Source organism: Neopsephotus bourkii, unplaced genomic scaffold (assembly GCF_033783945.1).
Source record: "Neopsephotus bourkii isolate Nb327-2 ecotype Australia unplaced genomic scaffold, CSIRO-AGI_Nbou_v1 NB_1760, whole genome shotgun sequence".
Taxonomy (NCBI): Eukaryota; Metazoa; Chordata; class Aves; order Psittaciformes; family Psittacidae; genus Neopsephotus; species Neopsephotus bourkii.
This window is the reverse complement of record NW_026902234.1, coordinates 4,394,572-4,402,487: the sequence shown is the minus strand read 5'-3', so window position 1 is coordinate 4,402,487 and position 7,916 is coordinate 4,394,572. Positions and strand designations below refer to the sequence as shown.

The 7,916-nt window shown below is 41.3% G+C and overlaps 1 long non-coding RNA gene across 1 annotated transcript; it reads right to left on the bottom strand.

Moving 5' to 3' along the window:
- Positions 1-5,513: 5,513 nt before the first annotated feature.
- LOC133225382 (uncharacterized) lies at positions 5,514-7,852 on the bottom strand. The gene is made up of 2 exons (XR_009729130.1): positions 7,721-7,852; positions 5,514-6,791 (listed from the first exon to the last, which is right to left on the bottom strand). It is a non-coding gene; the product is annotated as an uncharacterized LOC133225382 (long non-coding RNA).
- Between the last annotated feature and the right edge of the window lie 64 nt (positions 7,853-7,916).

Genomic DNA, 7,916 nt, shown 5'->3' with positions numbered 1-7,916 from the left:
GTTCAAACGTTTTTCCTACCATATTCTGCCATGTACAATGTACGAGTACATTTCTCCCTTTTCCCAGCCATTTTGTGCCACATTTTGAGAATGCAACCAACCTGCAGAGCTTTACCACTCAGGACAGAACTCAGTTGGCATTATCGTTGCCCAGATTTTCCAAAGAGGAAAAAGCTCCATGTATCATGTATCTGAGGCCATATTCATAAAGCTTCACCCTGAAAGGAAATATTTTTATCAATATAAGGTTTAATTAAAAAAAAAAAAGAGAGAGAAGACAAGTTGCTGGAAGAGATCTTCAATGATAGATGCACCTTAATTACAATTACAGCATTCATGACAGCACATAATAAAGCATAATTATTCAAAACCATCATTAAATTGGTACAGCCATCTTTTCCTGCTCTCTCTAGTGCTTTTGAAGTTGACCTGGACAATTAAAACAACATCACGAGTCTCATCAGAACTTTGAAGAATCACGCCTTTCACTGATTTCTGCACATTTGTGGCACTTGTTTTTTGAATGCCCTATTCAAAAACACATACAGATTAAAATACACAACAGTCCTGTTTTCAGAACTGAAAGAACTGACAGAAAGTTGGAGCATCACACCATTTCTTTTACATAAGCCCATGAGCATTTTAAACTACTATATATATATGTATAGATACATATATATACATTCATATTACCTTAAATACTTCTATTACCTGCAAGGTACACCGTGCCTCTTCAAGAGAGCTTAATCAAGTTTTGATCTAGGAAAAACGATGACAACAAACCCACATAGTCCTCTGTTGCCAAGGCGTACCTAACTGGTGCTGGAGAGTGGACTGGGATGCAGTTACAGCACCGGGAGTATCTTGACAGCCGTTTTCCTGCGAACCGCTGACATCCCTCACCAGTGACGGCAGGAAGTCATTTCCCAATACTCTTCGTCGAAGTTCTTCACGGGTGTCACTGGAAAGAGGCTGCAGCTCCCCAGAGTCGCAGGAACCGCTCTGCAGGGAAGGGGACGGGGGTGGAGGGAGGGTGGGATGCCGCAAGAGACCCACCAGACCACGGGACACGTCTTAACTTCGAGAACACGGCACTCCGTCGGTTTCTCTCAGAACCCGATCCGCGCCAGGCGCAGGGGAAAACGCTGACCTCTCAGAAGAGATACCACCCCACCCCTCCGCTGTGCCCTGCTCTGGGCTTCCCCGGGAGGCACCACTCGGGCTGAGACACCTCACGGACGGGCCCGCTCCCAGAGGACTCTCCGCCGCTGCCTACCTGCACGTACGTTGCCGGGGATGGGCGAAGCGGGGGAGGCCCCGCTGCTTCATTCTAGAAAGCGTGGGTAGCCGCGGAGCCGTTGTCGGCTCTCGCCCCGTTACAGCTCCCGGCTGCAAACCTCAGTGACCCTGCGGTGCAGAGAGGGGCCTTCCTCTCCTCCTCAGCCCGCCCCTCCCCGCCTCGGCGGCAGGTGCTCTAGCTCAGGCAGGCAGGCCGGTGTTAAACCTGATTAAACCCAGGCCACGGAAAACAGTGAGATTGAGCAAGAGCCACTTCGCGTTGTAAAGGCAGCGTCTCACTTCAGCTGCCAGCCCCCTACTGCCGCGGCTAGGGCTCGGCCTCCGCAACCGGGAGGAGCCGGCAACAAACCCTCCAGGTGTGGGGTGAGCGGCGTTTGTTTTGTGCTGTGGCACGGGCAGGCTTCCCTACTGGGAGAGAACGTGTCGCTGGAAGAGAATGATCCCCTCGCGTGTGTAGAGACTGTTGGCAGGAGCATCTCGGAGACGTCAGCTGGTTTATTTGCTTCTTCAACAGGCTACTTTGACAGCTTGGTCCGAGTTCCCCGGACTGCCACATGTCGCTGAGATGCTGGGCTCCGAAGCTTGAGCACACAGATTTAGTCCCACTTAGCCGTAAGGTTTTACCTAAAGTGCTGTTAAGTAGCCCTGCGTTTTTTAGAGGTTACTTACCTTATTCCAGGAACAGTATGTTAACTGTGTTCTGGTATTTCTTAGTTCTCTGTGACTCAGAGTTATTCCAAGTAGTTCTTCAAATGTTGTGTGATGAACACTGGGCTTCTTTAAGGCAGTATTGTCGCTGACTAAAATTGTTACTAAGGTAACCTCTTTTTTAGGTTGCTCCCACAGTAGGCAGCAATCAGCAAACCCTAACCTTTTAGAATTAATGAGGTAGATGGTCTCATTATTATTAAAAAAAAATCATAAGCACATTTGTTCAGCAAATTACAAGCATTCTGCTAAAACTGCGGAGAATAATCCAGGCATGTCCTGCTTCTTCCACCCTGATTTTTCATTCTCCTTCTGGTACTTCTTGCATTCCACTTTCTGGTATGATTGTATTTACCAAATGCAAGCATGCTCAATCATCCTCCCCACAGATAAGCAAAGATGAGAGATTATGTGCTGCTGTGCCTGCATATCTTGTCCTCCACTGATGCAAGGTGGAGTTCCGACTCCTCCAGCCCCTAGTACTGGCTGAAGGCAAATTATAGCTGCTTCAGACATTATGCTGTTGGGAGGAACACAGAGAGTGAATGCATTCCTGGCTCAGCAGACAGCAGGATTTGTGCAGTCAGCTAGCCTCTCTTTGATCAGCAATTATATCCATATTTCATTTTGGAAATGTTTCTTATGAACTCACTGTATTAGGTCGCATCATTTTTATGCAACATTTCTGGCTGCTGTAGTGCTGTTTTGCATCACCAACAAATATCTGTGAGTTAAATCTGATTATCATAAATGCAAGTGAGGTGTTTCCTCACCTCTTCTACTACATTCGTCTAGAAGCAGTGATTTAAATAAATATATATATATGTATATTCAGAATTCTTTCTGAGACATACATTCTAGAGGTTCCAGTGTATACGCTGATGGTTTTTTCTTCTCCTATCTTCATTATACTACTACTAATAGTGACAAAAAATGTTTTCAGTAAAAATGTTTCTGTTATAAAAGATGTTGTTAAATATTACCAAAACAAATAAGTAAAATGGGAACTATTCAGTAATTCAAATATTCAGTGATTGATGTGAATCAGAAAGGAGAAAAAAAAAACTACATTACAGTAAAACAGATTTAATCTGTTGTTATTAGCACAGGGTGGGCTCTAACACAACTCATCAGTGCCACCTCTGAAAATGATTCCAGCAAAGCAGTGGTCATGATGTGGCTTATCTTTCTGCAGCTGAGGTGCTCAAAAAAAGGCTATTACTATACAAATGAAGAGACATCTTGGAGGGGAGCTGGAGCAAGGTCTTGGGAGTAGCATTTGGTATATTACTAAATGTATTTGCTAAATAAGGTATCACTGTGAAGCCCTTTTTCCATTGGATGGTGGCATGCATCTGCTTAAATTATTTAATAAACATAACACAACCAATGAGGAAGAACATTACCTACAATAAATAATTCAATCATTTTGGCTTATGCATAGAAGGAAATCAGAGTGAGACCACTGACTTAGCTAGGGATGGGATGGAAGTTGCCTGGGATGAATTTAGACCACTGACTTTTATTCCCACAAGCCTCCTGTTTTTCTGCATCCTCCAGTAGTTTCTGCATCCTCCAGAAAGTTCCAGCTTTCAAGATGACTTGGCTTCCCCAATTTACAATATTAATAACTTTCCCTTTTCACCTATATCCATCTAATTTGGGCATATGGATGTGGCTGCACCAGCATTTTTATTTGGATCAGGATACCACTTTTAAAGCTGATCTGCTCAACCCCACCCCCCATGCTTTGTATCACCAAACAGTCCTGTAGCTGAGTGAACAGGTTCCTTTCAGATGAGGTAAAACTTGAAGACAAGCTCCAACTACTTGGGCATGCTATCAACAGTACCTGACAGCAGTTAGTCTGAAATAAATAAAGTCTCTTGAAACATGCATCCATGCCAACTGACTTAACCTGCAAAAATCAGGGCAACACTTGCCCTGATTTTTATTTTTATAGCACAAGTGACAATGACAAGCAAACGAAATTGCTACTTCTGTAAGGGAAATGATAGAATTCAGTAATCTTGTGTTTTACCTGCTCCTGATAAATCATCCTTTGTACGTGAAAAGAGACTATAATCATACCATGTCTCTAAGATATCCGGAAGCATATTTAGGGCTAACCTATGTGGTTTGTAGCCACAACCTTAGGTTTTACGTGCAATACGTATTCATCACTTCTCTTTCTCATCTGCAAACTGAGCAAGACAAATCAAAACCTAACAATTTTCAAGCCCTTTGTTGTGTATTTTCCTAACATTTCTACTTTAAGCTTCGTGCACAAGATAACTTCAATGAACACATAAATTGTTCTGTTACACTAGTGTAATTAGGGTAACTGTTGCTGCTAACTAGGGAAGTGTTCACTATTTTAGTAACTTAGTCATTTTAAGGCAATGTACACTGCAACATGGCCAGTATATCACACAAAGCAATAACCTTGTATCTGCACTTCGGTGATGTTGAGCTTCACTGCAGAGAAGCAGCATCCATCAGGAAAAGAATCTTGTATGTAAAATGAAAACAATGAAGCTGGTACCAGAAAAATGGCTCTGTTCTGAGATCACAGTGGTAAAGACATGTTTTATCATCTCAGGTACTTGAAAGTCACTCAAATACCCACAAAACATACTGAAAACAGACATCCAAGATTATGAATATTAAACGTTTTTATTGCACTAGTATACCCACGAGTAATTAACTGTGAGCAAAACTTCTTGTGGATAGGTACTCAACAGAGGTACACAGGCACTGTGCCAAACTTTTTTATAGAAAAAAAACCCAACATAGAATTGCACAATCAGTCTTTATTACACAAAAGACTGAAAAGTAGACTAATGAACTTTATATAAATTTTATATTGTTTTCCCATGCAATTATATGTGAGTTTGCATAAGTAATTCTCTCAATTCCTTTTAGTGTCATGTCAGTTAGTACAACATCCTCTCTCAAACTAAGAAGCCTTATTTCTCTAAGCAAATTACATTCCTAAATGCAATAACAATTAATTATTTAAACAAGGACAGATAGCACAAGTAAATAACTTAATTCAAAATCTGTCGTATTATTTCTCAGGAATGCAGAAAGTAACTTTGCTGGTAACAATAACATTCCTTTCACATTAAGAAATCTCTGACAACTTTCTTATTTTCCACTTCTATTTTTTGGTTGGTTTGTTTTGTTTTCTTGCATTTAAGAACAAAATCCAAATCAGAGGGTAAGAGACATAAGAGTGACATTTGCACAGGTTCTCTAGTCTGCACCTGCAAGAACAAACCAAAGCAGCTTCTCACATGGATGGACTCTGGACTGGCTCCCTGTCATCACAGGTATTTGGCTTCTACTTCTATACTTCATTAAGCTGAAGTTCATTTAACAATGAGACATTTCACTACCTATCAGGACACAACATAGGCTGGCAGCTCCCTCTCAGCCAGGGTCCTGCTTGCTGTTATTTAGTGAAGGAATAAGGGGAAAAAAAAACCAAACAAACCCAGCAGTGCTGTAGGAAAGAAATATGTAGTGCTTTTATTGAATTAAAAAAATTACCTTTCTTTAAATTGCCTTTACATAACACAGGAAAACTTTAACATCATTTGTATAAATATATCAAAAGGAACAAGTATTTTTTTTTTAAATCAGTGTTTTGGCTCAGTAAAATAACTTTCCTATCCCTAGAGGTAGGGATAACAAGTAGCAGTTTTTCATTCAGTTTATTCCAGTCAGCAAAAATAATTCAGGAGGCCCAAAGTTGCTGGAACTCTGTTGGCTGGCCTGTGTAGTGTGAGCTGTCAATGTGGAAGCATAAAGTTAGCATTATACCCTAGATCTCAGAGTACAAATACCGTACTTCTAAGGTCTAGTCTTCACATTTGATATAGGCATCTTCTTACAGGAGAGGTCTGTGAGCAAACCATACAGCTTCTGTCCTACCACGTTCTTTTATCACTGGTAACTGAAACAGGCCTTGCTCAGGTGGATCTCAGTAACTTTAGATGTACTTTCAGGCTCTTTACCTTACAACAGGCTGTCACAGAATACACACCAGACTTAAAAGCTGTGTGCAACAGCTACGTCAACGTGGCACTTCATGACCAGAACTGATCCGCCCTTGACACTCCCATCTTGACCAGAATACCCAATGAGACCAGAATACAAGCATGTGCTTGTACATACATACATGACATTCAGCAGTATAACATTCCAGTACCATGGCAGTTCGAAAGTCTCATGTTTCAAATGCTTATTTCCCCCTCCTATCCTGAAATGAAGAGATTCTTATTCCATTCTTGCCAAACACACACTCAATTCACAAAGCTCAGAAGGCACTGTCTCTCAGAAGCAGAGTTTCAAGTTTTCCAGCATACACCAAGGTAAACAAAGCACTTTAGGTGTGAGAAGAATCATTTCCACTGTTTTTTTCACTTATCAGGCAGAACATGAGGGTCACACCATCCCACATTCACTAAGCAGTTCTTCCAGGGGATGGCATCTCACACTTTCAGTCTTGTTTGGTTGATAACAGAAGCATAAGATGATAAATGCTTGAGCCATGAAGAAGAAAAGACCAACATTGCAGTGTCAAAATGAACAGACAAATTCTGAAGGACGTAGAATATGATTCTTTTTTTTTTCAGGTGAAAAAGTGGAGATATCACAGGATCAACTCAAAGAGAAAATTTCTGCCCAATACTGTATTAGCAACAGCCTTTAAGGACAGGTTGGCAAGTGATGGAGTTTGACACAATAGTTAAGTTGGTTGTTCCAAGACAAGGGAGCTGTATGGAAAAAGATAGGCCACATTAAAAGAAAAAAAAAAATCAAATCTGTTTAGAAATCAATAAATTCCCTCCCCCCCAAAAAGAACTGAAAGTACATCACGAGTTACACTCAACATGCACACTAAGTCTTAACAACTTCCTTTCCCAAACAGCTCTTTGGAAGCTGCAGCTCCAGCCCCATTTCAAGTAGCCCCAGCCAAATTCAGTACATGGTCATCTCAGATTCCTTGTATCAGGGCAGAGGGAAAGAAGAAAAACAAGCAGCTGCAGGGGGCAACACAGGGCATCTCTTCCATTTTAAAGAGTACTAAGCAACAATATAATTTTAGCTCTATTTTCTAAACACAGCTGGAGCCAAAATACACGGTCCTATCACCCCTTTTCTTCTCCCATATCACCCTGAACCCTCCAAGAACCAGATAAACTCACTAATCTGGGAGAAAACTATACCAAGGAAAAGAACAGTTTCTGCAACCATAGCTGATTCAGCCAGCTTCAGCTGTCAGAGCTGATAAATGCTGGAGCCAACTCCCTGGCTAGGAACAGGAGAGAAAACCTGCTCTCCTTCACCAAGAGCAACCTACGAGAAGTGGGTGCCATGCAGCCCCTTGATCTGGTCCTTAAGGCAGATGAAGCCAACCATCCTATACTCCAAATGAGACAAAGTCTGTATCATTAAGGTAATTGTTCCAGAACAAATATATTAAGTCATTTAACTGTGGGGGAGGGGATGAAGGGGTGTCGGTGTGAAATCCTCTAGAGAGTAGTTTTTTGACTCAATACAGCATTAAAGTGATATTTTTATGCTGCCTGCATGGGACAAGTGACTAAAAATGGTGCAGTTGTTTACAATGTCAACAAGCTCAGGGAAGAGTATACTTTGTCAGGTTCAATAGCACTTTGAAGGGGCTGGGCTTGTCTCTTACCTTTTCTCTTGGACGGTAACACACTGATGCAGTAACACAGAGGGATTTATCTTTCAGCAAATTGAATCAGACAAGTAACAAACTTCTAACAAAGAAGTTTTGTGTCCTTTCATTAAAAAAAAAATGAAAGAAAACCCATTACATAATACCATAGCTGTAATTAATAGTTCTCTTCATATTCAAACTTTAACTGTAA